The sequence below is a fragment of the Micromys minutus genome, assembly GCF_963924665.1.
Source record: "Micromys minutus genome assembly, chromosome: 9".
Taxonomy (NCBI): Eukaryota; Metazoa; Chordata; class Mammalia; order Rodentia; family Muridae; genus Micromys; species Micromys minutus.
In genome coordinates, this window is record NC_137978.1 from 59,515,233 (window position 1) to 59,541,606 (window position 26,374).

The 26,374-nt window shown below is 38.7% G+C and overlaps 1 pseudogene across 1 annotated transcript; it reads right to left on the reverse strand.

The window, feature by feature from the left end:
- Nucleotides 1-23,272: 23,272 nt before the first annotated feature.
- On the reverse strand, nt 23,273-25,971 carry LOC308424406 (small ribosomal subunit protein eS4-like; annotated as a pseudogene). Its single transcript has 2 exons — nt 25,408-25,971; nt 23,273-23,461 (listed from the first exon to the last, which is right to left on the reverse strand). The product of its transcript is annotated as a small ribosomal subunit protein eS4-like (transcript).
- Between the last annotated feature and the right edge of the window lie 403 nt (nt 25,972-26,374).

Genomic DNA, 26,374 nt, shown 5'->3' on the forward strand with positions numbered 1-26,374 from the left:
CCCTTTAATGGGTTTTTCTCAAGCGCTCCTAATTTCTTTTCTCGATGTTTCTGACATGCTCTCCTGGTAATCCAATAACACCTTTTGTCCCTATCTAACTTGTACCTCACAATTTTTGTCTTGTATGCAAGCTTTTACCAACTTCCATATTGGCCTTATCCCCGAGGCTAAAGTCCCTTCTTCTGCGGCCCTTTCTAGATCATGCCCCAACTTAGACCAACTTGGTAAGTTGAGAGAACCTGTGGTAACAAACCAAGGCACAATCTTATATACTTCTTTTATAAAACGTCCCAAGTTTGATTCTGAAATCTTTAATCCCCTTTCTATTAGTAAGGTTTCGAGAGCAGATATCATAGCTTTGGATGGTGAATTTCCCATGCCGCTTGTTTAGCTACACAAGAACTTACAATGGGGCTAGTGAGACTATTTACACTCGTCTTACCAGCTTTTCTATTCCCAACAAATACACTCTTTTCCAGGGCGATGACAATTGAAACAATAGCAGATAATCAGCAGAATTACAACCAAGACAGGGAAAGTTAACCCAACCCACAGCATATCTACACCAAATGGAGGCATACCTCTCAGAGCAATCCGGCACACCTTCTGTGATACCTACCAGACTATACCCACGCCATGTAGTTCTGAATCCTCCAGTGTACTGGGGTCTTCGCGTGTGCCTCAGATGTTTTGTTCCTGGGTTTCGGCACCAATTATAGGGGTCGCCTATCTCACCAGCAAGAAAGACGCACCACAACAGGATCCTTCTACAGGCGTTTATTGCGGGTTTTATTGCGGATGTGAAAGACCCTGAGCCCAGAAATCAACCCTCCTTATATATGCTTAGGTGGAATGTGTCGCTACAAGATTTGTGCATTCTGTGCGTCCTAATTAGCATACTTGGAACTAGGGAATGAGTCAGCATGAGTCAGCAAAACAGGCACATGTGCAAGCGCACTAGGTTGGTTATCTCAAAACTGGCCAACTTCCCTTTGGGCTGGGCTCCATCTTGTAATGGCGAATGTGGTGGCTTCCCACAATGAGTTGTTGAGTTTCTCTTTAGAATCTAAATTCTGATGTGTATAAAATTTTAGCATTCTATTAAAGATTGAAGAATAGAAATATGATTAGTTCCTTATGGTACAGTGGAATATAAAGGCACAAGAGGAAGGATATCATAATGACCTGTAATATGTTCAAATGGATAGCTTGTTCTGAGTGTTATTTCAGTTTTGTTCAATTCAGGGGTATTAGTGACTTCAGACCCATTCAGAAAAAAATGGCACAGCCTGAATGGATATCTCTGAAAGAATTATATCATGTTTTCATTGATATTCTTGTTGCCTTTTCTCTCATTCTCCTTAATCAAGAGAGAGAGAGCCGACCAATTGTTGAGGATCTGAAAGCCTCTACAACTTTTCTGTTTACAGCCCTTTTTCACATTCTTTTCATGAAATGCTCTGTATTTACATTTGAGATGTTATCCCTTCTGTGCCTCTGCTTCCATGGCCCCCTCACACTCCATTTTTCTTCACAAAGTTACACTTCCTTCTAATCCCCCAACTCCACCCCATTGCATTGGCATTCTCCTACATTGGAAAAAAATGCCCTCTCTGAACCAAATGCCTCTTTTCACATTTATGCCAAACACTGGTATCTTCAGCTACATATGCAACTGGATCAATAGGTCTTTCAATGTGTGCTCAAAGGTTGGTGTTTTAGTAAGCCTGGACACTGAACAAAATCTTCCCCATTTTAGATAACATAAATCAACATCTGTAATACACTGTGTCTAACTTTCTGATGCTAAACACTGACATACAATTCAAATTATTATAATGTGGGCAGACTAACTCTAGAGATGAATGAATGTTTTCTGAGTTCTAAGATCAGAGGAATGAAATGTTTTCCTATAACCTTAAGCAGGCCTATGATGGGGCTATTTTGGCCCAAGGGATTATTACACAACCATTCAAAATCATTACTGAAAAGTCTATGCGACAGCTTTGCAATAATATTCATGACATGTTTTATGAGACACATTTCCTGGGAAGTTGCACATATATTCTTAATAGTATCCTAAATACAAATTGAAAACAATTAAGAGAATCTTGTTGAACCAGCCGTTTGATTTACAGGACAATAAAGGTATTATTTACCACAACAAAAGGGACTCATAAAGTTATTTCCTAAAACAGCAGAACACCTTATAAAAAGAATTATGAATTCTAGATTCTTCAAGGAGACGTTATATCTGGCAACCTATTTATACTATAAAGAAATGTGATCCCTGCCCTCAGTGAGTCAAATCCACTTTAAAATGTATAATTTGTCTGAATTTATCATTAGAAATATATATAATGCTGTTAATTATATTTTGTGTGTTGAGCTTTGTTTTCATTTGAAATTGGTAATTTCTGTTGCCAGAAAAGGGGGACACAAAAAATATATTGTTCTGACTTCCCACTTGTCTTTATCTTAGAATGTATGAGGGTGATTCAGAAAAAAATTAATGAAAAAATTTCCTATATTGTAACATTTTCAGAATTTCTCCCTAAATTAGAAATTGATGTTCTATAAGATTTGAACAACAAATGAAGGTTTTAACAATTTTTTAATATTCAAATATGTTCTCTAATTTGGAGCCTTAAGTGTTACAAAAAATACACTCTGACTGAAACATATGCCACATTTTTCTCAGCAGAAATGCGTCTACCACAAAATGTTTTACATAGTTTCTATAACCTGAAATGAAGTCATGGATATTTCTTCATACTTTATATCCCTTAAGATTATCAGGTGTATGTATTCTGTTACTTTCTAAAAGATAGGCCAAAAGAAAGGAATTCACACCTTGAATACATTCAAAAGGGTTCTCAACTATATATATTCTCTATTGAATTTTAAGGAGATATTTATTGAACATTGTCTTACTCAATTTCAGTTTCTTTACTATATGTAATCTATCTCTGATATTGTAGGAAATGGATGTGTCATGTATATAAAATATTTCTAAGGTTCTCATGTATAAATTTTCTGATGCCTTATCAGTCTAACTTTTTGGGGAAGCATTCATCACAGCACTTTTAAGAATTTCTCCTGTATAAATTCTCTGATAAATCCTAACATCAGATTGTTGGATACAGCATTTCCCACATTCACTGCATTTCTCCCCTGTATGAATTCTCTAAAGAACACTCATATGGCATTTGTCAGCAAAATATTTGTTAGAATCGCTGCATGTGTAAGGTTTCTCTCCTGTATGAATCTTCTGACGAATATTAAAACTAATTTTGTCTAATGCATTTGCAACATTCTCAGCATTTGTAAGACTTGTCTCCTGTGTGAATTCTCTGATGAATACTGAGTTTGGATTGTATGGGAAAGCATTTGTCACATTCACTGCATTAGTAAGGTTTCTCTCCTGTATGGATTCTCTGATGAATTCTCAGACAGCTTTTGTCAGCAAAACATTTTTCACATTTGGTACATTTGTAGGGTTTCTTTCCTGTATGAATCCTCTGATGAATACTGAGTTTGGAATGTTTGAGAAAGCATTTGTCACATTCACAGCATTTGAAAGATTTCTCTCCTGTATGAATTCTCTGATGAATTCTCAGATATCTTTGTGAGCAAAAAAGGTGTTACAATCACTGCATTTGTACGGTTTCTCTCCTGTATGAATTCTCTGATGAATATTAAGACTGGTTTTGTGTGTGTGTGTGTGTAAAACATTTGCCACATTCTCTGCATTTGTAAGGTTTCTCTCCTGTATGAATCCTCTGATGAATATTAAGATGGGATTTTTGACTAAAGGATTTGTTACATTCACTGCATTTGTAAAGTTTCTCTCCTGTATGGATTCTCTGATGAATTCGCAGATGGCTTTTGTCATGAAAACATTTTTCACAATCAGTACATTTGTAGGGTTTCTCTTTCATATGAATTCTCTGATGAAGTCGCAGACTACCTTTGTAGGTAAATGATTTTTCACATTCACTACATTTGTAAGATTGCTCTCCTGTATGAATTTGGTGATGAGATCTCAGCCATCTTTTGTCAGCAAAATATTTGTCACATTCGCTACAGTAAGGTTTCTCTCCTGTATGAATTCTCTGATGAACACTAAGATGGGACCCTTGGCCAAGGCATTTGGCACATTTAATGCATTTGGAAGATTTTGCTCTTGTATGAAATATCTGATGCAGACAAAGATTCAATCTTTTACTAAAACATATCTCACATTTATAACATTTGTTAAGGTTCTTACCATTGCTGTTTTGTTTCAGAATCAATTCATCATTAAAGAAAAAAAATGTTAAAAAATTCTCTATTATTATGTTCTTTGTTTTCTATGTTGACACTTGAATTTACGCTAGTGATAGTGCATTCATTTGAAATCGGTATACAGTCTTTATATTTACAAACTTCTCTGAGTTTCTCAGTTTCATGCCCTTGTAGGTTTGAAGATTGCAGAGAGGCATCTTGGTGATTAGTTTTATAAGGTGTTCTTTGGTTGGATTCTAGTGTCATTTTGATAATTCCATCCCATTTAGAAATCTGTTCTTGGACATTCAAATGCTCATGGAATATACCTAAGACCTTCCCATGTTTTCCAGATATGACGTGATTTTCTGCAAGAAAAAAAAAAGTGCAAGTAGCAATGACAGAGATTATTGTACTGAGGAATGAGAGATTCAATATGGATGTTTGCCCAAGTTTTGGGTAAAGTAGACATTCTGAAAGATTTATGTTCTCAAAAGCAGTTTTTCTTTTTTCACATTTATTACATGAATCCTCAGACGAACCTTAACTCTGATTCTCATCAACTGAAAGGAATGATAATGCACTATATAATAGTATCTTAAAAATAGTACCTTGCACAAGTTAAGAAAAATAAGTGATCAATCAGTACTGGACGTACATAAAGTAAATCTCTGAATAAGATACCTCTACTTTTTATTACATTTTGTTACACAGTGGCACTGAATAGCTTTGGTCAGCTAAAAATTCACGATCATAAATGAATCATATGCATATGCTTGCTTCAGCATTCAAAAGCTGAAGATAAAGAACATGCTGTATCAGGACTGAACTCAGTAACCACATATTAATGTGTAAATAAATAAGCAAAATTAAAATTTTCAAAACTAACAGCTCTATATCCACTTAAAACTTTTTTCATTATTAAAAATAATAAGTAAGCAAAACGTTTAATGTCATAAAAAATTATTGTGCCCCAACTATTATATATCCAGAAGATTATAAAAACACGTAGAAAAATTTAAAGAAAGACACAAGAATTCCACAACAAGTGCATTCTTACCCACAAACAATACATTGTTGTAATTCTCCAATATCACATCCATGTACAGTGAGTGACCTCTGAGCAGAACTGAGACACTGCCATTCCTCTAGTGTGAAGTCCACAGCCACATCCTTAAAGGTTAAGAGACCCTGTGATAGAAAACTACCTATTGGTTACTGTATAAAATTGCTTTTTTATAATAAGAAAATGTGACAAGGAATAAGAGATACTTTGTAATATAGATTAGGAAAAGAAAATATTGAAGGACAAATAATTTCTCAGTTTCATGAATATGTGTTTGAAGTTATGAATTTCCTTTCTTCTATAAAAAATATCTACAGAATGATTTACTATAATGCTTCCATTTATCAAGGCTCTCACAATCATGAATTTTCTGTGGTTTGCTGACACCATAGCAGCATAGGAAATCTTGGCACCATCAGTACACTTCTTTTATTTTTTCTTTTTCCATACTTTGGATTGTATAATATGTTTAATCATCTCAAAAGCTGCAATCCTTTATAAAATGTAACAAGCACATGTGATTTCTCAATACAGTGATGTAGTTGTATGGTTTGATATCAAACAGACTCCTAAAGTCACATCAAAGATGCTCAAGTTATGACCAGAAAAAATATGCTATCAATTCTGCAGTGTCTCCCTACTCAGGTTATATAGTATTTTTATTAGAAATTGAATCAGATATATTAACACAGGGAAGGAGAAAATAAGTAAGAGGTTAAGAGACTTGTTGTGACTTCAATCTCAAGGGTTTAGTGCTGAACTCAGGAATCTAGGAGCATAGTATATCACTCAATGTACATAAAAATACGCAGAGGAACACGTAAATACTAAATTATAAAAAAATATTATAAAGAATAACAACACCAACAATGACAAAAACATGGTCCAAAACTTTCAGTTTTTCTTCCATGTACAACATTTCAGGGAATAGGAAAAAGAACAGATGAATCATTCTATCTTCTAAAGACAGAAGGAAAAAAAATGAAAATGAAAAGTTTCCAAGCAAACAGTTCCACAAAACAAGCTGGTGTAGCCATTCTATTATCAAAAAAAGTTGACTTTCATCCAAAGCTTTTTAAAAACAAAAGGAAGAGCAATATGTGTGTGTGTGTGTGTGTGTGTGTGTGTGTGTCAGCCTGAACGCTCATTCTGAACATCACAAAATAATAGTAGAAAACTTAACACTCTATTATCACCAATGGACAGATTATGAAAATAGAAACTAAACAGAGACACAGTGAAAGTAACAGAAGTTATGAACCAAGTACACTTACAAGATATCTATAGAATATATCATTCTAAAACAAATGAATATACCTTCTTCTTAGCAACTCATGGTATCTTCTCCAATACTGATCATATACTGTAACACAAAACAAACCTAACTTCATTCAAGAAGATTGAAATCATTCCATGCAGATTATCATATCACCACTGAATAAGGATCTTTTTCAAGGAAAACAAGAGAAAGGCCACATACACATGGAAACTGAACGACACTTTACTCAATGATAAAAGGGTTAGGAAAAAATGACAACATAGAAAACAGACAAAACAGTCTAAGAAGATTCACAAGCCAAAAATCTGCTAACCCAAAATATCCAATTGGGATTAACAGACATCTACAATATATTTCATCCTGAAACACAAGAATAGACTTTCTCCTCAGCACATCTTGGCATCTTCTCCAAAACTGAAAATATAGTTGGTCACAAAACAAACCTCAACAGATACAAGAAAATTGAAATAATCCTATAGATCCGGTGACATCACCATGTCCTAAGGCTGGTCTTCAACAACAACAGAAAAAAAGCCTACATACACATAAAAGCTGAACAATGTTCTAATCAAAGATAGCTTGGTCTAAGAAGAAATAAAGAAAGAAATCAAAGACTTTTTAGAATGTAATGAAAATGAAAGCATTAGGAAGAAGAATACTCATAGCTCTGAGAGCCTGTAGAAGGAAAATGGAGAGAGTATATACTAGCAGCTTGACAGAAGATCTGAAAGCTCTAGAACAAAAAGAAGCAGACACACCCAAGAGGAGTAGACTAGAAAAAATAATCAAACAAAAAAGAGAAACAACAAAGTAGAAACAAAAAGAACCATAAAAGAATCAATGAATATAGGAGCTGGTTTTGTGAGAAAATTAACAAGATCAATCAAATATTAGCCATACTAACTAGAGGACACAGATAGAGTATCCAAATAACAAAATCAGAAATGAAACGGAAGACATAACAACAGAAACAGAGGAAACTCAAGAAATCATCAGATACTACTACAAGAGCCTATAATCAACAAAACGGGAACATCTGGAGGAAATAAAAAAAAATTTTAGACAGATATCAGATAAAAAAGTGCTAAATTAGGAATGGATAAACAATCTGAACAGTCCCACAATACCTTAAGAAATAAAATCAGATATCAAAATCTCCCAAAAAAAAAAAAGTGCCACTAGCCAACATCAAACTAAACAACATGAAACTTGAAACAATTCCAGTAAAATCAGGGACTTGACAGGGCTATCCACTCTGACCATACCTAATCAATATAGTACTGGCAGTCATATGCAGAGCAATTAAACAACAAAAGAAACTCAAAGAAATATAAATCGAAAAGAAAGAAATCAAAATATCATTTCTTTGCTGATGACATGAGAATATTATGTGACCCTAAAAAGTGAACCAAACAACTTTTACACATGATACACAACTTCAGCAAAGTGGCTGGATATAAAATTGACTCAAACAAATGAGTAGCCTTCCTCTATTAAAAGGAACAACAGGCTGAGAACGAAATTAGGGAAAAGATAGCATTGACATTAGTCACAAACAATATGAAATACCTTGATGATACACTAACTAAACAAAAGAAAGATCTGTATGACAAGAACATCAAATTTCAGAAGATGGAAAGATCTCTCATGTTCATGGATTAGATAGATAAGCATTGTAAAAATGGCCATTTTACCAAAAACGGTCTACAGAGTCAATGCAATTCCTACTGAAATTCAAACTCAATTCTTCATAGATGTGGAAAGAGCAATTTGTAAATTCAGCTGGAAAAGAAAAAGCCTAGGAAAGTGAAATCTATTCTCAACAACAAGAAAACTTCTTTGGAATACACAATCCCTGACCTCAAGCTATATTACAAAACAATTATCATAAAAACCTCATGGTATTGGTACAGAGAAAGGATAGTAGATGAATACAACAGAATTGAAGATGCAGAAATGAACCCTCACACACATGGACACTTGATCTTTAAGAACTGAGCTAAAAATCATTCAATAGGAAAAGGATAACCTCTTCAACAAATAGCGTTGGTTCAACTGACAGTCAGTACGCAGAGAAATGAAAATCAATCCTGTCTCATATAATTTTACAAAGATCAAGTGCAAGTGGTTCAAAGATCTCCACAGAAAACCAGGTACACTGACACTATTAGAAAAGAATGTAGAAAAAAGCTTAGAACACATAGGCACAGGGGAAATTTTCCTTACCAGAACACCAATGGCTTATGCTCAAAGATCCAGAATCGCTAAATAGGATCTCATGAGATTGCAAAGTTTCTATAAGGCTAAGAACACTGTCAAGAAATGAAAATGGCAGCCAACAGACTGGGAAAGGTTCTTTACCAATCCCACATCTGATAGAGATCTAATATCCAACATATGCAAAGAACTCAAGGGGTGAGACACCAGAGAATTAAATAATCCTATTACAAATACAGTTCAGAGATAAACAAAGAATTTTCAACAAAGAAATACCAAATGACCAAAGAGCACCTAAAGAAATGCTAAATATTCCTAAGCACCAGAGAAATGAAAATCAAACAACCCTGAAATTCCACCTCACACCACTCAAAATGGCTAAGATCAAAAACTCAGACAACAGCAGATACTGGCAATGATGCAGAGTATGAGGAACACTCCTCCACTGCTGGTGGGGTTGTAAGCTGGTACAACCACTCTGGAAATCAGTTTGGAGGTTCCTCAGAAAATTGGACATAGTCCTACCCGAAGACCCAGGTACAACCACAAGATGCTCCAACATATATAGTTAAGGACATATGGTCCACAATGTTAATAGTAGCCTTATTTATAATAGGCAGAAGCCGAAAAGAATCTAGATGTCATTCAACAGAGAAATGGATACAGAAAGTGTGGTACATTTATACAGTTGAAGACTACTCAGCTATCAGACACGATGACTTTACTAAATTCATAGGCAAATGTATGGAACAAGAGAATATCATCCTGAGTGAGGTAACCCAGTCAGAAAAGAACAGACATAATATGCCATAACTCATAATTGGACTCTAGCACCAGAAAAATATGAACAACCAGAAAAAAATTCAATAACCTTATGAAGCTCAAAGAATAGAAAGGTCAAAGTGTGGAAGCCTCAGACCTTATTAAGAAAATGGAAAACACTGTGTATTCATCATATATTTTAATGTATAATATAATATAAATGTTGTGAGTTATAATAAACTTTTACAAAATAAATAATTTAATAAAAAAACTAATTACAAAAAAATATTACCACCCATATATATTTTGAGCATCATTTACAACAGATTCTCTGAGACCTGCAGGCCTTCATTCCTTGAATGTGGTATGTCACACAGTAGAAAGTCAAGTGAAAATTTAATGGTGTTATATATGTGAGAGATCTAAACCTTACATTATCATCATATCAGAAGAAAATAAAGATCATAGAAAATAAGCCCGTTAGGAAGCTGGAGAGATGGTTCATTGATTTAGAGCACTGACCCCTTTTCCAGAGGTCCTGAGTTCAAATAACAGCAACCACATGGGTGCTCTCAACCATCTGTAATGAAATCTGATGCCCTCTTCTGGTGTGTCTCAAGGTGGTTACAGTGTACTTACATATAATAAATAAACCTTTTTTAAAAGAAAAATAAGCTCTTGAGGTAATTTTACCAATTATAGATAAAAAAATATTGAAAGGTTTGAATAAAATAGGGATTTTTAAAAGAAAAGTGAACAGCACACTGACCTGTAGAGTTTTTACGAGAGACACACTCATTCTTTTTGATGTTCTTCTCCCACCTTCAAATATTGGAAGTCTTCTAAATTTCAAAACATGATTTGAACAGTACAAAGATTAAATTAATGAAACTTTATTATGGATTATGATAAACCACATAAAAGGACACTAAAAACAAATTAAGAGGAAACTTGTATACATTTCTACAGATATGGGAGCATGGAGTCAAATATTTAGTGTAGTTGGAATATGGATATAATCCATCCTCAGGCACCAGGATCTTAAACAGACCACGTGATTACCTTCTGTAAAACATAATTACTCAGGGTTACTACTTTAAACTTATTTATCTGGATCTAGAGACAAGGGGAATAACTAGTGGCTACCATGAATGATCATAATTTCCTACTTTAGCAGAAGGCACTGGGATAAAGTATCAACATCATGAAATACATCAATGTGTATCACTGACTTATTTTGGATATAAACAAAATGTGAAAAGTATATCTTCTCTTTCATGAAGTCTGAACAAAAGCTCATTGTAAAATGAGAAGATATCCCTTGGTATTATAAGCTTCCACGATGACCTCACCATGAACACTATGGCCTCCCCTTTAAGAATTCAAACTCACATTACCTCAAATACAGACCTGATTCTAAAGAAGCACACTGGTGTATTTTTCGAGCCTTCCAGTCCATGTTAACTACCATTTGTTTCCTCAGAATCTTTTTGAAGTAGATAAACTCTAATAGTAATGTGTAGTGTTCAGACACTGGGACTCTTGAATAGGAGAAGACCATAGCATCCTAGCCTAACATTCCCTGGGAAAAGATTTCAGACATTGGCTGCCCCTACTCCCACATGAATCTGGCTATTGTCACATCTAAGTGCTGTAAAAATGCAGAACTCTTTCCAGATGTCCTATCCTTGATCCTCAAAAGAGGCAGCACTATAATGGCCAGCAGTAGTATTAAATATTTTTTCATAGGTTAAAATCAGGGAATCATGGAATCATATTTCAGGCCCAGAGAGAAAATAACTGCCAACCATATAGTTGAATTTAGAAAACTAGTATTGACAGTGTATGTACATTAGAATGTAGCAATTTATTAAGACATTATTTTTAGTCATAAACCTACTTAGGTAACAAACTTCACTGGTGAAAATGTGCAATTCACTGTGTTTAACAGAAGGTTTTCTGGTTTAAGCTGAGGTCAGGTCCAAAGAAAATAAGATACAGAGAATGTACTGGGAATCTGGCTAAAATCCAGTGAGGAAGTTCAGAGGTCCTAGGAAGAAATCCAATACTGACAGGTACTTCATGTGTAAATGGTCCTTGTCACACCCATTGCCTAATGCTGTTTTCAGTCTGGGTAAAAGAAACTTAGGAGTTTTCAAGAGACAACAGTTATTTCAGAGTCTCAAAACTAATCAAACATTGACATCACTGACTTCTGTTTGCACTGCTGACCAGCGGAAATCATATTATCACATCTATCAATATTCTCAGTGAAAGTTTCCAGAATCATTAAGGAACTAGAATCTGACAAAAACAAATACAAGTCCTTCTTCTACAAAGAGGGGAGCCCTACCCCAGGCCCTCTCAATCCCTTTAACATACTTGGACTCTTTGTTAAAGTCGCCTTGGCCTTTATCATCCAGGGCCATTAGAGTTGATTTACAGTTATGCAAATTTGGTTTAGCATATGGAATCCTGAAAATGAAAAAATCTTACTCAGAAAGAACCTGGAACTTTCCATGCAACAAAAAATGAAAGACACCAACACCTGGCAAAAAGATAAACACGAAGGAAAGAGAAGATGTCATGAAAATGTCTCTTTTCTCTGAGGATTTCAGTTTATCCTATGAGATGTGGGAGTCAGTCACACAGTAAACAGAGTCATTTCCCAAGCAACACTGATGAGGAGGAAGGAACACTTCAAGAAAATAATTTTGACCCATAAAATACAGACTATTGAACTTCTCCAACAACTGGTCTCTGAAAAAAAAAAAAAAAAAAGGCTTAGTGCAGGATCTAAGTATTTGAACACCTGCAAGACGTCCACATTGCAGAACTCAACAATCCATGAATGTGCATGGGAATAGAGCTTTTCATGAGCCAAGGAGCCACGTTTCAAATAATTATGAAATCATAATTATTCAAAAGATGCTGTCTAATTATGTCTTAATCTGGGGTAAGTTTGCTACTTATAAAAATATCTTGCCCTGATGTCCTCCTCTCACATCAGGATGACCTGAACCTTCGAATAATTCATGGAAATTCAGGAGGAATGGCTAACTGTGGTGCCTATTAACATATCAATGAAGACACTGATCACTAGGCACTTTCTTACCTCTAGATTTTCTCCTGGTCAGTCAATCTATACTCCATCCCCCAACCCCAGTCACTTGTACTAGTTCAGTCTGTTCCCACCAGATACCTCTGCTCTCACCCTCAGACTGATTTGCCAAAAATTAGTCTCACCACTTGTCCAAGAACCAGGTATCTTCTTGCAATGCAGCAGGTTGCAAGTCTTAGGACAATAATAAAGCTCCATTAGACACTTCAATGGGCTATGCTGTAGCCTGTAACATGTGATCAAAGTAAATCTCTTGGTCGGGATATATTGAATACAGCTTGCCAACATACTAAAATTGGTTTTTCTGGCAACACTCAGGGTTAACAGAACGAACCATATATCTTTTCCTCAGCTGTACCTGCCTGCAATCCTGTCTTCATGTTTCATTCAAACCTGAAGTATAACATTAGTAACTCAGCCTATGAAGACACATTTCCAATGCTGTATTTACAACAAAGCCTGCATTTACCTCAGTGTAAAATTAATGGAGACTATAACTAGACTGAATTAATGTTAATATTTACAGCCATGTGATGGTGCTTTACAACGAATATTTTCTGATACAATCAAATCTGCCGTAGTCTCTCATATTACTCATATACAAAGCTCTCTCGGGGTACCTGTTCAGTCCCAAGGAAGGGAAATGAAATGGCAAACAGAAACGGGATTTAATTTGAATGAATTTGAATGTGAGGAGCTTTGCTAAAGTTTTAGAAAGAGAACCCTGGTGTTAAAGGACAGATATGGCCAAGAATCTATGAGGTTATTTTACAAAAATATTCTGGCAACCATAAAATTAATGAAAACATCACCATAAAACAATTCACAGAACCTCAAACTTTCCGAAAAGACTACAATATCCACAACAGAATTGTGAGAGTGGGGACAGGTAATGCACCCCTGCCCCACAGCCCTGCTCTGCTCCTGCCCCTTTCCCAGCCCAGCAGGAAGTCTGACCTGGCAGGTGACAGGACCAACTGCTGAATATCCTAGGAGACCGGCACAGCAACTGCAGGTTAAAGAAATTTTCAGTTTCCTCAGACACAGAGGACTCATTTCCCACCATGACTTCCTGAACACTAGACTGCAGAGAGGCTCTGAGAAACATGGAATGGTGCAACTTCCTGTCACTTAGGTCTCTTACTCTGAAATTCTCCTGGACCCGCCCATTTTTCAGCAGCTTCCTGTTACGTAATTCTTCTAAGCCCATCTATTTCCGGACATTCCCATTAATTAGATTTCCAAATCTTCATAGCAATTTTTTGTTGGTTTGAATTTTTGCTTGTTTGTTTCTTTGTTATTGTTTTGTTTTTTCTTAAACTCCTCTAATCAGGCAGATGTTCCCCTCCCCTCCCTATAAGGAACCACTTCTCCAACTCTGTTGCTGGCTGCCTTCCACACAACTGCAGCAGTCAGGATGCTCAGGACCTACTCTGCACAGCTTCCATACAAGATGCTGCCAGTCTAGACCAGAACTGGGTGGAATAGGAATCTGCATGTGGATTTTGAACCCTTCAGATACAAGTGATCCTGGTTAATATCATCTTTTTATCAGTTGTAAAATTGGTAAAGATCTTTCTAACGCTGTATTATCAACTCTCAAATCCTCAACATTTAACAATAAAAAGTTACAGTAAATTCTGAAGGTAGCTGTATCGCAAAATTGTTTTAAATTAACAATTATACAATATGCATTTATGCTTCAAATTCCAGCCCTAAACCTAGCATTTACCTGCCCTAAATAGAAATTCTAGCCATCTAGCAGGTTGGCAGAGTCAGGCTAATGCCTGTTTTAGAGTCTAAGTGTACCCAAAGCCAACTGGGTTACAGTTGTTTGCTTTGGCCCTAAAGCAGGCAACAGGGTCTACCTGATACTATTCTGCTATTCCAAAGAGAGTGTTACTTTTTCCTGCAGTCCAGGTGAGACTGACAGCAGTCTCCAACTTCCTGTCCACATTACTATGAAGTAGGAATTTGTCTGTCTTGTAACGACAGTGATGATGCTCTGGGTCCCTCCAGACTTCAAGGTCTCAAAATTCATCTGGTTGATAACCAGGCACCAGAGTACTCCAGAATGCGGTCCCAGCAACGTCAAAGTCCACATTACAGCCCAGGTTGATATTGCTCCCTCTTGTACACTTAGCAGTTCCCCCACACGTGTTAGGCATGAGAGATGAATCACATTCCAGGAGCAGCAGGTCTTCCACAGTGATCTCAGTGACCAGGGTGTTGTCTGTGTTCCACTTCTCTGGAAATGTTAGCGCATGCTCAGTCCATCTGGACTTGGTTTCCAGACTCCCGTTCACTTTGGTGATGTTAGTGTTGGCAGAGCCTGACCTGATACACTCCAATCCATTCTAGGACTTCATTTTCAAATCAAGTTTTATTAAACCAAAGCCGTAGCCCATGTTGAAGGCTTCCCTTACAGACTTGACAAGATCCACCATATGTGGGAGGCACAGCTTTGTTCTCAGGATGATATCAGAGGGAACAGCAGCAGCTATAGTAAGGGGTATACTGAGGCTATGGAGCTCCAAAAAAAAAAAAAAAGCCCATTTTTAATTTTTAATCTTATAACATATGTCATTGTTGTTTTGTTCAGAAACATGTATCCTTTGTCAATAAAGCATGAGTCCAAAGTAGAATTCTCTACTGCATGTTCCCCGAGCTGCCTACCTGTTGTGTGAGTTTAAATCTGCAACTGTCTAACGGCTGTCCTGTGTATCTCTCTCCATGTGGGTATGCTTTCTGTCGCTCTGTATGTATTTCTCTGTGTTCACCACGTGTGTGTGTTGTCTATTTGGACCATCCTGTCTGGTCTTAAAAAAGAGTTTTTCAGTGTTTATTGAATATCAAAGAAACCATCACATAGAGAAGGAATGGGATAGTGTACAAAAATATTAGACAGAGATCTAAAAAGGATTAGATACATAACTCCAAGTGATTAAGACAACAAACATTTATAAACATCACTGTTTATTAATCAATACACATAACAGTATTTTAATTTTTCAAGGTTGTTTTAAGCCTCTGTATTTTATGTTTTCAGAAAATAACATCATGCAGATTCTCGGCCAGGCCTGGAAAAGTACATAAATTACTGTTGTAGCTATGCATCAGCTTAGTTTAAGAGTTGATAAAAAGAGTAATCAAAGAAAAATAAAGTTTGTTATTATGTTGTTCTTTGAAAAGTATGCTCATCCATGAACTGGATTATAGAGTAGGATCAAAGTTTTAATCTTAAATTTTTCCAGTTGCCAAAACTCTGATTGTGAGGTCCAGGAAATTCACCTTCTTCCTCGTTGCTAAAAACAAAACTGAAACAACTCATTGTATATGAAGGGGTCAAGGAAATTGATTCAAGTGTTCCAGTGTCCTTGTTATGAAAAAAAAAATGCTTTGGATGTATTGTAAAGTGAAATATATATATTCAGAACCAACGAGAAAGCCTTTAATCTATTATCTGTCCTTCCAGGAAAATAGACTTCACTGGAAACAACCAATTGCTACACTAACATCCTAAGAAGTAGAAACATCCATAAAATGTGTTTTATCTGTAAAAAGCAAAAGGATATTTTTTCACTGATAGATGCTTTATTAGTCATAATCAGCAAAAGCTTGAAGCATCCAGGACATGTTTCAATAAAGGAATAGACTATTCGAAAGCCATACAATGTAATGTGATTCCATAAAACTGAATGTATTATCACAGAATAAAATCATGTGTGAGTCTGAAATTCAAATTGTTTAAAGAAAAAGTAAGACTCTAAATATCATACTCTCTATAATTAATATTGATAACCTTACAGCAGAAAAATATGAAGGCAGTAAATAAATCCATGTTTCCCCATTTGAGCTAGTTGCATACAAGGTATAAAAAAATAGAGTACTTTTTGAAGGAGCAAAATTATATTGTTGGTAATGTATGCTTGGCTCAACCGTACTATACATATTTGTAAATTATGGGGCCTCTTAGCATAAACATTATTTTTTAACACAAGTTAAAATGTCCTTAAAGGCGAATATATTCAAAAGTACTCAACAGTGTCAAAGACATTCTCACAGTGAACACATGGACCAAATTACATCAGTAAAATAGAGCTCTAACAAAAAATAAAGACACATGCACCACAATGTTCATTGCAGCTCTATTTATAATAGACAGAAGCTGGAAAGAACCCAGATGTCCTTCAGTAGATGAATGGATACAAAATTTGTGGTACATTTACACAATGGAGTACTACTCAGCTATCAGAAACAATGGCTTAACGAAATTCTTAAGAAAATGGATGCATCTAGAGAATATCATCCTGAGTGACATAACCCTATCACAAAAGAACAGACATAGTATGCAGTCACTGATAATTGGTTACTAACCCCAGAAAGCTCTGAACACCCCAGAAACAACTCACAGGCTGTGTGAAGTTCAAGAAGAAAAAAAAAGAATATATTTTAATTAAAATAGAAATGTATCACATCCCCCTTTCTTCCCTACAGGACCACCCAGTTTCTCTCCTATCACCTCAAATTAATACCCTCTTTTCCTATATTATTGTTACATATATACATATATGTATGTATATGAGCCCACAAATACTTAATTACAGCCTTAAAAAAATGTATTCGTATACTTTTAGGCAAAATGATATTTTGTTCAAAAATAATCTCTAAGGAAACCAGGAATATAAAACCATATGATTTTCTCTTCAGTAACAGAGAAGTACACAATTGTCTGGGCAGAAGAGAAGGAAGGAATGTAGTAAACAGGATGGTGACCTGTGGTAAATGCAGTGCCAGGCCACACATGAAACTAGAAGGCTATTAAGCTTATCGAAAGTTCCTCCTCCCTTGGACATTGTTTCTCAGTAAACAGAATTCAGCCATATGGACGATGACATACACTTTATAACTTGGTGTACTATACAATGCTTGTTTGATCCTCATCTAAGCCCTTCAGTTATAGAACCAAACATTATAAAAGAATCACATGTACTTTGCAAAAGAGCTTCAAAGTAATCACACTGTAATCTTTATTGTGCTCAAAAATTCAAATAAATATTAAAAGAATAAATCACCTTAGGATCAGAATCAAGACATCTCCCTCAACACTTACTATTGGTCCATTTCAACTTCACCATTAGGCACGGTCTCTAGAGAAGGCAGAATATGGAGTGTTTCACTGCTCTTTTCCCAAGCTGCAGCCAGGGTTACTTCAGGGTTGTAGGGAAAAGCTTAAACATTCAGAGAGCACTCCAGGAGTGAGAAAGCATAGTCTGAGATGTGGGGAAGTTGAAGCTGTGTCCAAGGCCTTTGGGCCTGCAAGGAGGTTCTGGATTTAGGGATTCTCATATTCTTACACATCCACCAGCCAATCTTAGTACTGAAAAACAGAGAACAATGTCTGGGCCCTGTGGGCTACATACAGTGTCTAACCCTGGCCTGAAGAAAAAGGGAAGTTCCAGCTGTTCCCAGCAGTTGGTGTCCCTAGGATGCAAGTAGTGTCCCTAGGATGGTGGAGAAACTTTGGCTATTACTGGGCTGAAACTACAAAGAGACCTTCAAAGGGAGATTTAAATTGCAGCTGTCTAGTCAAATGCTTCCTCAAGGATTCCCAGTGGGAGATCATGAGGAAAGAGTCATATCATGATTCTACATAGTTTCTTGGTGATTCATTGCATAAAATGAATGAATAAATTACTGCACCCACTACTCAGAGTAGACGTGAGTTAAAATACCATTTGCAGGAAGGAATGCCTGTACAGGAAGTTTAATAGCTAAGCCCTATGGATCTGTGGATACATCATTAACATATTGAACACTCTTTTCAGCCAATGTGAACATAGGAAACATTTCTTTATTCAAGGAATATGGAATATTGTTTCAGTTCAGGAATCTGGCAGGAGACTGGCAGGTTACATAAGCCTTAGGTCTTCAGGTCTCAACCTGCTCTACCCTAAAAAACTCCCTGGCATGGTATTAAATCCAAAATTTATAGGCTACTGAGTCTATAGGATAAAAATTTAAAGTTTACTTTCTAATTGTTATAACTTAGAAATCCCTGAGCTTATTCAAGCTCAGAACCTAATACCCTACCAGTCTCTAACATGAGATATTACTATCCTTGAAAATCCTAACCCATAAAGAAATCCTATATGAAGTCTGCCTTCCAATCAATTGTCTGTTTCTAACCTGAGTAAAGGTAGAAGTAAAGTAAAGGTACTGGGAAATTCCTTCTGTGATTTTCCCAGTAAACTTTTTTGTGTGGGGAGCTGTTCCATGGGACTTTGGGACAAATCTTAGCATCTGATTGTCAGGAGACCTTTACAGAAGAGCTGTAACACTTATTCTAGGACACGTTTTGCCAAAGTGCTGAAAATTATTATTCAGGGTAACCCACAACACACATCCCACCAGGGATGAAAGAATTCCAGGTGTTATTTAATAAATTTCTGTTTTGTCTCATGAGTTGTGACTCTGCCAGACCTAGTATTTGTGGAGACCTTCATGATGATATCACCTAACCAGTAAACATCAATCATAGTCTTTCATTCTGACCAATAAACTCAGAGTTATACAAAATCTTGCTTTGTCTCTGATATGGTAGCTTTTTGAGCCTTTATGCATAATGACCCATCAAGAATACATTTTATCACCACTCAGAAAAAAGGTTTCATGGAAAATTGCAGAAAAACAAGAAATTGGAGACTAGAATTAGAGGGATCTATATACTAACAAATGCACATTAAATACTAATAATGATATTTACATTTCACATAAAGGTCAGTAAAATAATTAGTCTTTGAAATCAAGAACGAAGGTCTATTTGGTCAAAACTGTGAAGAAAAAAACCCAGGCTATGCAACTACAAATGTGTTTCTTTATGTAAAAGTGGCTGAGTTTGAACTGCCTGTAGATAGCAAGGAGCAATGGAAATAATAGAGAGAAAGGGCAGTATGTAGCTGAGACTGTGGTTAGCAGATGTCCAAATGAAGGAGGCTCTGTGTTTCACAAGCACCAAGAATCAGAGCCCTGAAGGCACTGAAACATGGAGGCACACAGGCAAAAGACCATCTAAGGGGTCTCCATAGGCCACAGATGTCACAAGGTTCTAGAGGCAGTAGTGATCCTCTGTGTTGGCAAACCAGTCCTCTGGACACTCCACACACTAATCCTCATGTGATGGAGAAAAGAAAGTATCATCATGGCAGCTTCTACACCTCTGATCTACAGGACTCTTCACTAACCTTCATGGAAGAAACTTTTCAACATGCACAACTTTGCAGTTGACTGTGAAAACAAACGACATCGGTGAAAAGCAAGAATTATAATTCACAATGCTCATCATATTTACTGAATTAAGATTAATATATATATATATATATTAAAGTTTATTTACCTAGGTGTGGATGATGCATTTATACTGTTGTTGCTAGAAACACATTTCTAAGTACTTTCTGGATAATTGAGTGCAGTGGGCCTTCCAGCCATAATAAATAAAAAATGAAGCAGTATAGCTGATTGGCCTATGCCAACAATATGAGACCCTGAGGACTGGAATGAAGAATATGAGTTACTTACCAGAGACACCTCAGTGTAACTCCAAGATTCGAGCTTGTACAAGAAAAAGAGGAAAATGAAGAACCCTAGGAAATTTGGCCACCTTCATTCTCTTGATTCCTGTAAAACCCATGAAATTCCTGGCAGGTAGAAACTAGACATAACAGTCATGTCCAGACAAAAATAATAGGATGGGCTCAGGAAACCCTGAGCAATTCCCAGCTCATGATGCTGCTTTTGGATGTGTGGTCCCTCCTTGTGGTTAAACTAGGTGCTATAAACCAATGAGTTTAAAGGCCAACATATGTTTACCTTCTTACCCAATGATGTAATGTCAAAATGTAGAAATTCCCCCTTGTGTTTTATTTGTTTGTTTTATGATTTATAAACCCCATTAACCTAGACTTTGGTGCAGCTCTCCTGTCTCTTTGCATCAGGAAGGTTTGTGGCCTGACCACAAGCTTGATTAAAGACTCTCCTGTGCTTAGATTAGAGTTGTGGTTCCTGGTGATCTCATTGGGGGTCTCACAATCTGGGCAAAGTTACATCTTCAGTCTTTTACAAAAATGTTTCTGTAACAAGCTCTTTTGACTCAGGTCACCTTGTTGCCAGTCTTTGGTTCCTTAAGACAATGACTTTTATTTTCTCCTGAATCACATCCAAAATTCTTTAGTGAAAAGGCTATACCACCACAGAGTTTTAAAACTGTACATTTGAGTTATGTACTTCGTGCTTGTGACCTTGACCAAGGGTCTTGATTGAGATTTAAGAAAACTCAGAATCAAAGGCACAGACTCTGGGAGACTGCAAAGTGGCAAAAGCAGACTGGTTTATTGTAGGAACTGTATAAACCTTTATGCCCACTCCCAGCATCTAATAGGCTCTCAAGAAGGGATCCGTGAGAACGGCTCTTCCTCAGTGGCTTACTCCATTGCTTCATCCAGCATTAGGGGTCTGTAGCCATGCTGCCCAGTACTCAGTTAGATCAGGGAAGATGAGACATCTTCTTTTTGGCTAATTTGATCCTACATTTCTGACCTCTAAAAAACCATTTTGATAGCCAGTGAGCGTCAGTGTTATTTCCTTTGGCACCACCTCAGAAGGTCTACTATTTAGTTGAGGATGCTTATCTTATGTTGACCTGTCAAGCAGGTTCTTTCCCTTTATTGACAATGAGGCCTGAAAGGACAGCCATCCCAGACAGCGTATCTGTGTGTAAGGAGGGATCCTAAACCAAGGCCAAGAGGTCTGCAGGGAGGCAGTTATGGATACAATCACACTCTCTTTCATGACAAGCTTTATTGTGTGTTGCAATAACTTCCTCTGGGGAAGAAGATTTTAAACTAAGCATAATGTCAATAAAAATTAAAACAAGGGGCCACCGCCATCAGGACTCACAGCTTGCCAACAGAGAGTTGAGCTCCCATAGGAGACTCTAGAGTGTTCTCCCACCTGAGCCCATGGGTGAACCTCCACTTTCTCCCTGCTGAATCGGCAGAGAAACTGCCAGGAACTTACAGGGTGCGTTTATCTTGGTTCTGCTTGGGTCTGGACCTTTCAGGCCTCCAACTGCATCCAGAGCTACTGGCAGCCCATTGTCATTGGAATTCACTGCCTGCCCATATAGGACACAGGACCTATCTCCTTTCTGAGCACAGACACACTGGAGAGACAAGCTCCATTCAGAAACAACAAGATCAACTAACATCAAAGATATCAAGATGGCAACAGGCAAGCACAAGAACCCAAACAATGAATACCAAGACAACCTGGCAGCACCAGAACCCAGCTCTACTGCCACAGCAAGTAGTGTATGTCCCAACAAATGAAAAAAATCTTCCATTATTTGTACTGAAAATAGTGCCTGTTGAGGATACAGGGCCCTGAGAAGCACATGAATTAAAGAAATACAGGAGAACACAGAGAAACAAGTACAATCACTTAGAAAAATATGGGAAGAAACAAACTGATGAACAAACCACAGGGATCCAACTGTAAGAGCTAGAGAAAAGACTGAAGGAGCTGAAAGGGTTTGCATCCCCATGGTAACAACAACATTGTCAACCAACCAAACACTCCAGAGCTCCAAAGGGCTAAAACACCAACCAATGAGCACACATGGAGAGACCCATGGCTCCGGGTGCATGTGTAGCAGAGGATAGCATTTCCTGACATCAGTGGGAACAGAGACCTTTGGTCCAATAAAGGCATGTTTTCCCACCGTAGGGGAACACCAAGAAAATGAGGTCGGAGAGGTTGGTTGAAAGAGTGAGGACCTTCAAAGAAGAAAGTGGAAGGAGAGGGTAGAGGGAGGAAAATGGGAAAAGGGGATCTCATTTGTAATGTAAATACACAGAATACCCCCCCCCCAAAAAAAAAAAAAAAACTTGGAATCAAAACCAAAGACTCAGGAGGAACCATCTCAGAATTCGCCACACATTTCTGGGTCTGAAAGAAAATCTTCCTCAGTAATCCAGTCCCCACATGTTCTCTGAGAGATAAATTGGACTAGAACTGCAGCAGCCTCAGTGAAGAAGGTTCCAGATCTGAGAACTTGACATTCCTGCCCTTGGGGACAAATAGGAACCTCAGGTAAATTATTTGTGGCTCCGTGCACTGATAGGGGAGTCTACTGGTGGTCAGATAACACACAGGGGTAAATTAACAAGAATGGGAAAATAAAAAAGGAGCAAAGTGTGTGTTGACTCTGCTTTTTGCTTAGTAGAGGACTTCCACGGTTGTTAGGCCATGGCTGTATGCTCACATCCTGTCTCCAGTGGAGGAAGGTCATCAGAGAAGCAAGTCCTTACGGTTGATTTTCCTGCTGGTCTTGATGTTTATGTGCTAATTTTGCTTCCTCAAGGAGGCTGCCAAGGAGGCTCTCAAGTACCCTTGTTCTTTCTTTCTTTCTTTTTTGTTGTTGTTTCACCATGCTGTTTAATCTAGCATGTTGCCTAGAAAGGCTTCTATTAGCCAGAGTACAAATACTTTTCCAGAGATCATTTCACCCACTGCTCTGTTTGACTGCCAGCCTCACCTCTCTCTTCAGCAAGGATGAGGCTGATTCCTTTTCTTAGGGGGAGACCCATGGTTTGTTGCACTTGCCAATAACAAAGGTGTTAGACAGCCAAGTGGCAAAGCTGTTGCCATTGGCATCTTACAAATGAACCACATCAAAAGAGCCAAGATGACACTACTGCCAGCTGTGCCAGTGGTCCTGCCTGTGGAGGGACAGGGTGCCCAGCTGGCCTCTCCTCACACCAGCAGGCCTTGTGGGCGGGGCTGACCCGGCCGGTCCAAAGGGAGAGCTGCGGGTGACACACTTCCGTTTCGCGTCTTCCGGATTCCCCGGGAGTGGACCCTCCTCACTACATCAATCTTTGGTGCTCGCGCGGTGCCACGGCCCTGTCCCCGCGCTCCTGCTGCCCGCCACTCGCCGCCGGGCCGCGCCTGCGGGGACTGCCTTAGCCGCATTCAGGAGAGCCGGCCGCACTTGCGGCCCGTCGCCCGCTGTCACCGCGCTGCCCCGCGAGACCTGGAGGGCGAGCGCCGCGGTGCAGGAAGGGAGCGGCCTGCCGAGGCGCGGCGATGGGCCGGCCTTCCTTCCCTCAGGCTCGCCGCGCTCTGAGCCGCAGCCTTGCTCTTCCCACGCTCGCTCTTCGGCCGCGGCCTTCTTTCCTTCAGGCTCGTTCCGCGGTCGCGTCCTTGCTTGTCCTATGCTTGCTCTCCCGGCCGCCGCCTTTTCTTCAGGCTCGCTCTGCGGCCGTTCCCACCCCCTTCCAGGCTCGCTCCGCGCAACCGCCTTCCTCCGCCCAGGCTCGCTCTCCGGCCGCAGCCCCTCAGCCGCCCAGGCTGCGCGGGTGCTCGCGTGGGACCTTGTTGCGTGTCAGCTCGGGCGTCGCCGCAGGGGCGCGGCGCTGAGCGGTCCGCTGCGGCCTCCCCCTCGCGGTCTCCCCAGGTCGTCTGCCCGCCTTCCTCCGCAGTCCGGAGCCTGGAGGAGCCTAGACATGTTGGCGACAGCTGCGCACCCGGCCCGGCACCCAGAGCCTGCCGCCACCACCGCCACCGTCCATCGTTGGTACCGGCAATGGCCTTAGTATCGCCTGATGTGCTTGTGACTGGTTTGGACCCGGAATATTGAGAACTCCTGCCCCCACCCCAGCCGTGCCCGCCCACTGGGCTTACCTGCAGCGCCACTAGACTGTCCGACTTTGAGAGCACCATGGACCAAAGTGGGATGGAGATTCCTGTGACTCTCATCATTAAAGCACCGAATCAGAAATACAGTGACCAGACTATTAGCTGCTTCTTGAACTGGACCTTGGGGAAACTAAAAACGCATCAATCTTATGTGTACCCTAGCAAACCAGTAAGTGTAAAACTGGACGCAGCTGTTCTGACCTGCGGCCCCGTGAACCTGGTACCTCCCTTCTCCCAGCTTGCCCCTTCCTCGGCTATCAAATAGGTCTTCATTCGAAATACTTTTGGTTCTGAGGTTGCGGGTGTCTCCTAAGTGATCCATCATTATCTTCCTAATGAGGTTCAGTTAATTAGTATACAGAAATACCAAGAGACGAGAATTTGCAGTTACGACAAAGGGACCGTCTTCCATGGAACTTAAAGTCATCAAATATGAATGTCAGATTCTATTTTTGGTTTTCAGATAAAGAATCACTGTTCATATTAGAACTTTTGTTGCTTTCTAGGTTCAGAATTTTTTCATGGAGAAGAGAATTTTTCTCCCTCTTGGAATAAGTTTGTGACTTAGTGAAAATTATCCTTGAACCATCACTTCATTACGCTGGTTCTAAGTTGCAGATTCACTTCGTTTCCCACTTCCCACCTCCAAGTTCTAAAGAGGATACAGACATTGAGACAAGTGCAGTCCTTCCACATACCCCAGTCATTCAGTACCTGTTTTGTTTTCTGTTGTATTATCTGTCTCAAATCAGTGTGGCTTTGTTTCCAGTTCTTAGTATTGGAAAGATAAACAGAATGGAAACATATGTCTCTTAATTTAGATTTGAAGGGATGTAAGTCTTAGTAAGTCTTGGAATAGTTTGGAGAAGTATGTCATAGAGAGTATTAAAGTGAGACTTTAATATTAAAAAAAAAAAAAAAAAAAAAAAGCCAGGATGTCTCTCTGTTGGTGATTACACCAATTCTTCCTGAGTTAGCACCTCAGTCACCATACAGAGACTACCTGTGTCAAACTTGATGAACTCAGTTATTCTGCCTGTCTCAAAATCAGTCTCAATGGTGTCATTCACCTTGATGAGGGGTTCAGGGTATTGAATAGTACCAGCATCATGGGTCACCAGATGTGGGATTCCTTTTGTTCCCACAAAGATTTTTCTCACTTTGCATAACTTCTACTTGGCCTCCTCAGGTATAATATGATGAACAGCCCTTGGTGTCATAGATCAGACGGAAGTTTTCTCCAGTTTTGGCAATTCTGATGACATTCCTAAACCGAGCAGGGTAGGTTATGTCGGTCCTGACTTTCCCATCAATCTTAATGAAGCGCTGCATGCAAATCTTTTTGACTTTATCTCCAATCAGAGAATATTTAAGTCTGTTCCTTAGTAAAATAATGAGATACCGGCATTCCCTCAGCTTGTGAGGGCCAGTGGATGGGCGAGGAGCAAACACGCCAGTCAACTTACCCAGCATCCAACTTTTAGGAACAGCTACACGCATCAGATGTTTATTGGAACCATGATCCATGGCTACGCCAGGAATGGGCACCCTACTTATTTCAAGTGAACCTTCTCCCCATTTGATTGGTCAAATAAAGGGAAGAGCCTATAATTGGGCAGTGAAAGGGAAAGGTGCGGCAGGAGGTTTTAGAGAGGGAGAATATATGAAATAGAGGCAGAAAAAGTAAAGGAAGAGAGAGAGGGAGATGGAAGAAAAGGAGGTGAAAGAGAGATGGAGCAGAACCACAAGGCCTGGAGAAGCCCCAAGGAGCAAGCCATCTCATATAAGGAGAATTGAGTAGTGTAGTAGTTAATCTGCCAAATGAATGCATGCAGTTTATAGATATTGTACCTGAATAGTGTGTTCTTTGCTTGGGCATATGTGGTTAATGATGTGGTGAAAGAAA